Source organism: Triticum dicoccoides, chromosome 2A (assembly GCF_002162155.2).
Source record: "Triticum dicoccoides isolate Atlit2015 ecotype Zavitan chromosome 2A, WEW_v2.0, whole genome shotgun sequence".
Lineage (NCBI taxonomy): Eukaryota > Viridiplantae > Streptophyta > Magnoliopsida > Poales > Poaceae > Triticum > Triticum dicoccoides.
The window spans coordinates 694720350-694729688 of NC_041382.1; the positions used below are offsets into that span (position 1 = coordinate 694720350).

General features: G+C 46.3%; 1 pseudogene; it reads left to right on the forward strand.

Annotated features, from left to right (window-relative positions):
* Positions 1 to 2515: 2515 nt before the first annotated feature.
* On the forward strand, positions 2516 to 2833 carry LOC119351928 (annotated as a pseudogene).
* Positions 2834 to 9339: the final 6506 nt, after the last annotated feature.

Consider the following 9339-nt stretch of genomic DNA (forward strand, 5'->3'; position numbering starts at 1 on the left):
CTGATCCATTCGGGGGCTAATGATGAAGCTATGTACCTAGGGTAGGGTCATGGATCTGTCCAACATACCCTCCCCAAGGACATATCTACAAAGAACCAGAAGCAGTCGAAGAAAAACCATCATCCACTCGACCATGAAGATGTGTTCACTCGACCACCTTGAAGACACTCGAGCACCAGAAGATGTGAATCCCTTCCCTCCGCAACGGTCGGGGTTTAAGTCGTAGCTTTATGGACATTTATAGCACTTTACTTCGGAAGTTACCAGTAACGCTCCTCCTTTATGAACATTGAACCCTATGTAACGGAGGGGAGCTGGGGTCCTGGCGCACTCTATATAAGTCATCCCCTCCTCTAGGACAGGGGTTCGCACCTTCTGTAATTCACACGCATATATCCAGTCGACCGCCTCCGGGCTCCGAGACGTAGGGCTGTTACTTCCTCCGAGAAGGGCTTGAACTCATAAAACTCGTGTGTACAACTCCTCCATAGCTAGGATCTTGCCTCTACATTCCTACCCCCTATTCTACTGTCAGTCCTAGAATCACGACAGTGGGGCCTACAACTCCCCACATCTTGTGGTCTCCTCTCGAAGCAGGCGGCATGGACGGAGGGAGAAGGGTGACGTCGCTGGCCCGGCGGGCTGAGGAGTAATGGCCGCGCTTGACCCGGAGGAGAACGGTGGCGAGCCGAGGAGTGGCGGCGACTGATGGTCGGTTCGACAAGAGGGGCAAGTCTTAGGAAAAGTGAGGACCTGCTTGATTCCCGCAGTAATGGTCGAGCTTCCGGCGCGCCACCCTGGTTCGACCACCACAGACTAACGCCACGCCCCCAAACCCATGTTGAGCTCGCCTTCCACCCCCGCCGAAATCTGTAATGCGTTGTGTCTACGTGTTCGCCTGACAGCATTATCGAATTAAGTCGGCCAAAGTTAGCACCAGCCCAAGATCAAGCTGATTACTCTGTGGTCTGAAGAAAATATCTCAAGCTATAGTTGGTGCATGCATCCAGTTAGTTGCAGTGTCCAATGCTTCATTCAAGCTAGCTAGCGAACGTCCTTGTCTAGTGATTAACCAGAATCACTTTTTATCATTGTGAAGAACTGGTCTTTGCGGCATACTCCTCATGTTGCTTTATGGAGATTTTCGCACCAATCTTTCAAAAGAATCATTAGTTTTGCTTCATTGCATTTCTTTGTTGCCAACTATGGTAGTCGTTATCGGTCAACAGTGAGTTCAAGTGCAGATTATTTTACATGATATGAGGCGATAGTGCTTCTACAAGTGGGTAGCACTTAGTGCGCCTAAGTTCTTCCTTGATGCAAAATACACACTTCATGAACATAGAGGCTTGCCTCTATAAATAGAGCCATACACCAAACATTCATCGCACACATTCGAGTGAATTGCAAAAAACCACCACATTGACGCATAGGTTTGCAGAAAACACCGGTTTACAAATTTGTGTCAGAAACCACTGATTCTTGACCTAATATTTTGCAGAAAACACTGACTGATGACTTAGACCATTTTAATGACAATTATGACATGTGGGTCCCGCATTTAATGACTGGTCTTTTTAAAAAAACTCCCTCCCAGAAACAACTCTCCCTCCCCACCCTGATCCAGAGAGAAGAGAAGGTGCACCCTTGACGTCAGGGAGGTCCAACCGCCGCCGCAAGTCCTCACCCTCGTGGTCGTCCGGATCCAGGCCTACACCAGAGCAAGCGGCGGCGGTGGCGCATAGCACGGACATGTGGGGCGGCGCGGAGCACCAGATCAAGTAGCGGTACGGCGGCGCGCGAGCAGCAGCAGCGAAGCAAGCAGCAACGGTGCGACAGCCCGGAAGTAGCAGCAGTAACGCGGCGGCGCGCAAGCAGCAGGAGCAGCGGTGGCAGCGCGGCGACGTAGAAGCAGCAGCGGCGGCGTGTCGACATGGGAGCAGTAGCGCCAGCGTAGCAACGTGGAAGCAGCAGCAGCGGAGCAGCAACAGCCACACGCGCAAGCAGCAGCAGCGGAGCAGCAACAGCCGCATGCGCAAGCAGCAGCAGTGTCAGACTGCATTCGATATGGAGCATGACAAGCAGTGGAGCAGCACAAGCAGCAGCAGAGCCATGCGGCGGCGTGCAAGCAGCAGCAGCCGCGCGTTGACCTAGCCAACGCCGGCATGATGCGGACGCAGCGGCGCGCAAGCAGGAGCTGATTGCGTTTTTTTTTTCAAGGGTGCCTATGTAAAAATACCAAGGACCAACCATTATGCCATGTCAGATTTTGCGGGACCCACATGTCATAATCATGGTTAAAATGCTCACAGGGAGTGATCAGTGTTTTCTGCAAAAGATTAGGCCAATAATCAGTGGTTTCTGGCACAAATTCGTAAACCAGTGTTTTCTGCAAATCTATGCGTCAATATGGTGGTTTTTTGCAATTCACTCCACACATTCCCAAAGTAAGACCTAGCTAAGACCAGAATCTTCACTAGCAATCCACCAGAAACAATAAACAATACTAGCATCCATGACTAAGTAACAGGCATTGGCTGCAACATTGTTGCTTGTCATGCTGTTTCCCCTAGCCGCACTAGAGGGTGTTCATGGCGTCTGTGGCATGTCGAATGATGAATTCAAACTTTGCCAACCCGCAGCGGCAGTGAATAACCCGACGGACAGCCCATCGGCTGAGTGTTGTGCCGCGCTTGGGAAGGCCAACCTATCATACATTTGCCGCTACAAAGGCATCGCCGGTATATGGCTGAGAATGTACCACATCGACGCAAACCACGCCATGGTGCTGCCCGGCAAGTGCGGTCTCATCTTGCCCAACAACTACTCGTGATGATCAGATGTACTACCTATAAGTATCTAGGCGTCGGTTGCTCTACATCTGCATGAGCACTTATATGCATGGCTAAATAAGTGGAGGAGCACTTGAAAAGACATTGTGCTCTCGGTCTTAATGTTGTGTGATTGGAAGTGTGATTATCTCATAAGATCTTGACAAAATAGTACGCATGTTATAATGGAAGTGTAAGGATGGCAAGTACTTGGCATGTTGTCCCATGAATTTAATATCTTAATTATAGTGGTGTTCTTTGTGTCCAGAAGTTGCATGTTTTTAGTGAAAAGGTAAATGTGGATCGCGGCATATTTTTCTAATTGGTCATTGTTAGTTGTATCCAGTTAGTGCTATCTAACATGTGTTGTAATGTCTAGCATTATGGCTTAGTGCTAGAATGTACAAGGTCTACAGACTTCACTCTTCATTATCCACCATCACTTGATGTGTAACTAAACCTGGACGAGCTGTATATAACCAGATCAATACTAGTGAGAACCATCACGTCAAATAACCTTTGTGACTATCACTCCTAGGTAATTCTGTAATCAACTATCAAGACACCCATGTATTTGTGCGGCTAGTTTTCTTTATAGAGTTGTGATTTCACATCTATCTACGATTAAAGAAACTGCAGTCAATGTTAATCTTTAGAAAACATGCACACCTCATAGTATCCCACGGAGTGCCACAACACTTCTCTGCCTTCTAGAGAAATCTCCAAAATGTAACTATGTATAAGAAAGCATGCATATAGCACCGCAGTCCGTTCAGAATTTCAAGGTGATCCTGGGAATCATCCTGCGGGGAACAAGTAAATGGACATGCACTAGAATACTAGCAACAAAGGCAGGGCTCTATATTTGCATAATAAAACTATGTCACTAAAGCTCACTACTTGCTAGGTAGTTTCGATTTGGAGGTCTGATGATCCTTGGCAAGGTGCATGCTCTGGAGACCCTCTATGTGGTCACTGAGAGGAACCTTTGATACAGGCAAAATTTATAACGGGGGAGCTACTGCTGAAAGAGGGACACCAACAAACAATAAAAATGCCCATGTGCTCATATGGCAGTATTGAATTGCATGAAAGCATCCATCACATGGATGTTGCACCACACAATATTCCTATTTAAGTGTGAGAACAGAGATGGAGTAACTATTCATAAACAAACCATCATGTGTCGACTAAGGAGTAGAGTTTAGTTGTTGCTAGGTTCATTTTAGCATGCCGCACATTGAATGTACTCAAGTTTTGCGCTTAGTTAGAATTGCTTTTTTAGCGTCGTTGAAATCCACATACACCCTAGCTAGGACTGGGAACCACCAGGATTTATGACTACACGTGATTGGCTTGATGTGCAAAGTAACCTTGCCAAGATGGCCAGGTGGAGATGGACTCCTTTAGGAATTTGCCATTCTAGTGCATTTTGTTAACTAGGCACTATGTAGAATTGAATTGCTGTCTTGAAGCGAAGGAGGGTGAAGTGCCACACTGCTTAACGATTGTAACGCCCTTGATGCGGCTATATCTCCTACGTGTTGAAGCACGACTTAGAGGCATAACCGCATTGAAAGCAATGTCGCAAGTAAGGTAATCTTCACAACAACCCATGTAAAAAGATAATAGGGGAAAAGGTACATAGTTGGCTTACACTCGCCACGTCATACAAATACATAAATAGCATTACAATCATCCAATACACTCATTGTACGACTACGGCACCAAAATAAAAGATCAACCCCAACAAGCGACATGGTCCCCGATCGCCCCAACTGGGCACCACTACTGATCATCTGGGAAAGACGCATAGTAACGACGAGAGGCTTCATCGAACTCCCACTTGAGCTCAAGCGCATCATCTGGAGCGGTATCATCGGTCCCTACATCTGGTTTGTAAGGAATTTGTGAGTCACGGGGACTCAGCAATCTTGCACCCTCGCGATCAAGACTATTTAAGCTTATAGGTAAGGCAAGGTAATATGTGGAGCTGCAGCAAGCGACTAGCATATATGGTGGCTAACCTGTTCGCAAAAGGGAGCGAGAAGAGAAGATAAAGCACGAACGAAGAACTATAGAACAACTTACGTCAAGCATTACTCCAACACCGTGTTCACTTCCCGGACTCCGCCGAGAAGAGACCATCACGGCTACACACGCGGTTGATTCATTTTAATTAAGTTGAGTTTCATGTTATCTACAACCGGACATTAACAAATTCCCATCTGCCCATAACCGCGGGCACGGCTTTCGAAAGTTCAAATCCCTGCAGGGAAGTCCCAACTTAGCCCATCACAAGCTCTCACGGTCAACGAAGGATATTCCTTCTCCTGAGACATTCCGATCAGACTCGGCATCCCGGTTCTACAAGACATCCTCGACAAGGGTAAAACTAAACCAGCAACACCACCCAGATGTGCCGACAAATCCCGATAAGAGCTGCACATATCTCGTTCTCAGGGCACACCGGATGAGCAAGACGTCGGGTAGGCAAGCCCAGAGTTGCCCCTGGTAGCCCCGGACATCGCTCAGTTGGACCAACACTTAGAGAAGCACTGGCCCGAGGGGGGTTAAAATAAAGATGACCCTTGTGTCCGCGAAACCCAAGGGAAAAAGGCTAGGTGGCAAATAGTAAAACCAATGTTGGGCATTGCTGGAAGAGTTTTATTCAAGGCGAACTGTCAAGGGGTTCCCATTATAACCCAACCGCGTAAGGAACGCAAAATCCGGGAACATAACACCGATATGACAGAAACTAGGGCGGCAAGAGTGGAACAAAACACTAGGCATAAGGCCGAGCCTTCCACCCTTTACCAAGTATATAGATGCATTAAGATAACAAGATAATATGGTGATATCACAACAATAAACAATGTTCCAACAAGGAACGATCTCCAATCTTCACCTGCAACTAGCAACGCTATAAGAGGGGCTGAGCAAAGTGGTAACATAGTCAAGCAACGGTTTGCTAGGACAAGGTGGGTTAGAGGTTTGACATGGCAATTTGGGAGGCATGATAAGCAAGTGGTAGGCATCGTAGCATAGGCATAGCAAAAGTCCTCAGGCCTGACGTTACTGCACTCGAAATGCTTGCCTATGTCCATGAGCCAATCATCAGCGTATGTTGCCTCAACACAATTGCTGAAGGTCTTTGGCTGGTTAGCAAGGAACTGGTTGAGTGTAGCAAAGTGATTCTGATTGTTGCCCTGGTTCCCTTGGTTGCGCTCTTGAAGAAGTTGCATGATCAGCTGCGTGTTTGCATTGGTAGCGGCCATCACAGCTTGCCATGCCTCCGGAGGTGGAGGTGGTGGTGGCAGATCAGGATTCGGAGTCGTGCGCGTTGGAGGAGCCATCCTGAAGAGGTTGACATCCATTAGCACATTGACAGAAAAATATTGAAGTTGAATCAAACGGGTTGAAATTGCAACATATAGTCTTCACATCCGAACAAAATAAACGAATGCATTCCAATTGAAATGGTCACATATCCATAAATTGAGAAGCCACTTAGAATTGAAGTAGAAGAAAAACAACAACAAGGTACGGAACAAGAACGAATACTCGGTAAGGATCACCCAATCTCAAACCAAATATCCGTGGAAGAAGAACTAGAGCTACAAGAATTCCCACCTATGAAACTCCCGAACCTTTCCGGTTATGCAATCAGGTGTTGGGGATACAGGGGAAGCATAATATCTTACCCAAATCTAGCAAATCCTACATCCAACTGTATCCATCCTTCAACACATAACCGAGAAAAACTTCGGAAATCGTCTACCTCAACCTTCGAAAAGCATCCGTTATACAAGTTATGGCAATACTCCCGAACTCCCGCCCCAGTACTGGGTGGCGTCGAGGTTATATCACCAACAACTGCATAAAAGAGATTTTCGATGTCGGCGAAACTAAACTCAAGTATTTCAGAACTGCAACGATAAAATTGTGACGACAACACCTCGGAGCTCAACTCCCCGGGACACTGCCACAACCCCTAAATGACAGGAGGCACCAAGAACAATGTTCTCGTCACAAATCGATCGGAACGATTCCAAGAAACCCGCGTGATCCTAAAAAAAAATTAGTGAAATTTGAGAAAAGAAGAGTCAAAACTCTACATCGGGATGCCTTACTAGAGCGATGAAGGGACTGGGGAGTAAAAAGAATTCCTAACTCTTTGATATATAATACCTAAATGACTCAAAACATTTTTCTAGACTCAACGACATCAGCTATTCGATCAAGCAGGGGGGGCTCCTAATGTCGGGGAAGGCTCTAATTACCAACTTGTAACGCCCTCGATGCGGCTATATCTCCTACGTGTCGAAGCACGACTTAGAGGCATAACCGCATTGAAAGCAATGTCGCAAGTAAGGTAATCTTCACAACAACCCATGTAAAAAGATAATAGGGGAAAAGGTACATAGTTGGCTTACACTCGCCACGTCACACAAATACATAAATAGCATTACAATCATCCAATACACTCATGGTCCGACTACGGCACCAAAATAAAAGATCAACCCCAACAAGCGACATGGTCCCCGATCGCCCCAACTGGGCACCACTACTGATCATCTGGGAAAAACACATAGTAACGACGAGAGACTTCATCGAACTCCCACTTGAGCTCAAGCGCATCATCTGGAGCGGTATCATCGGTCCCTCCATCTGGTTTGGAAGGAATCTGTGAGTCACGGGGACTCAGCAATCTTGCACCCTCGCGATCAATCTGGGAAAGACACATGCAAATCTGTTAATGAGTAGGCATGTTCACGAGCTCGATGAACTCGCTACAGAGCATGGCATGACAAACTAAGTATACACCCATCAAGAATACATAACATAGAAGCTAGACATGTAAAGAAAAACAACATAGAATGCACGGATCACTAGCAACATCCTCGGCAAAATCGCTAACAAGTCAACAATCTGACAGGATTCATGAAACAGCAAAAGTAGAGCTTGATTGACTCAAGCTAGGGTGCTCCATAATTGCAAACAAATACATGTATGGATATAGCACCACAATTTTAACAAAACATCTTTACTGATCATACTCAAAAGAGGCACGGATTACTAGGAAACAACATGAACATATGGCCTAATGACAAAATCAGGACAAGGACTTAGAGAAATTCTAAGTCCCTGAAATCAGCATTAGCGAATGCACTACTTTGCAAGCTTGTGCTAGTCACCATACATATCACAAAAATACATGGTAAGCACCTCTGTAGAGATGGCATGGCATATAACAAAACTCATGTAGAACTCAGGAGCATATCATGCACACATTAATCATGGCAAAAATGACAAATAGCTATTTAATGCAGCAGATCTGACAATTTAACCATATAGCCCTCTTCCAACAGCATTTTGGGCAACAAGAGCTCAAATGAAAATGACGCAATGAGATGAAATGATGTACTCTCTGAGACGAACATTTTGATATGCTACATTCCCAAAATGGAGCTACGGATGCGGAGTTACGACATGATGAAAAACGCAAAAAAAACTAGGGTTTCAGGGGAAAGTCAACCGAGGAGAAAGTCTCAGATCCAGATCCCGATCGGCGTGGATAACGATGTTCGCCGGAGCTGCACTGTAGACGGCGGAGAAGAGGAGATGACGGGTCCGGACGGATGGAGATCTGTCCGGTGGCGCGTGGAGAGGAAAGGTCTAGGGTTTGCCCGAGATTTTTGAAGGGGATCTATTTATAGGCATAGAGGGAGCTAGGAAGCTCCAAATGAAGTGCGGTTTTCGGCCACGCGATCGTGATCGAACGCTCTAGATGATGGAGAGGGTTTTGATGGGTTTTGGGCCAAATTGGAAGGGTGTTGGGCTGCAGCACACACGAGGCCTTCTCGGTCCCTCGGTTAACCGTTGGAGTATCAAACGAAGTCCAAATGGTACGAAACTTGACAGACGGTCTATCGGTAGTAAACCAAGGCCGCATGGCAAGTCTCGGTCCAATCCGGAAATGTTTAACCCCCACACACGAAAAGAGGTAGAAAGGAGCACCGGAGGAGATAGGAGCGCCGGAATACAAAACGGACAACGAGGAAAATGCTCGGATGCATGAGACGAACACGTATGCAAATGCAATGCACATGATGACATGATATGGGATGCATGACAACGGCAACAACACATGGAGACAAAAACCCGAACCCGAGGAAATAAAATAACTTATTGCCGAAAACGGCAAGAGTTGGGATACATATAAGGTAAATTACATCCGGGGTGTTACAACGATCCTACTGTGCATCTTGGTGAGAGTCAGAATGGGTGTACTGTGATGTGCAGATTGCAATTATCATGTTTGAAGCACAAGAATGTGGCATCATATTTTATGCAAAATTATGGTGAGCTACTATATCGTTTCAAACACTACTGTCACTGCATTCGTCATGAGAATTAAATTGATTCTAGTGTATTTGGCATTCTACCCTTAACTTTCTCTCAGAATTACGAACGTCAACCGGACAAGACTGCAACTCCTTTTCTT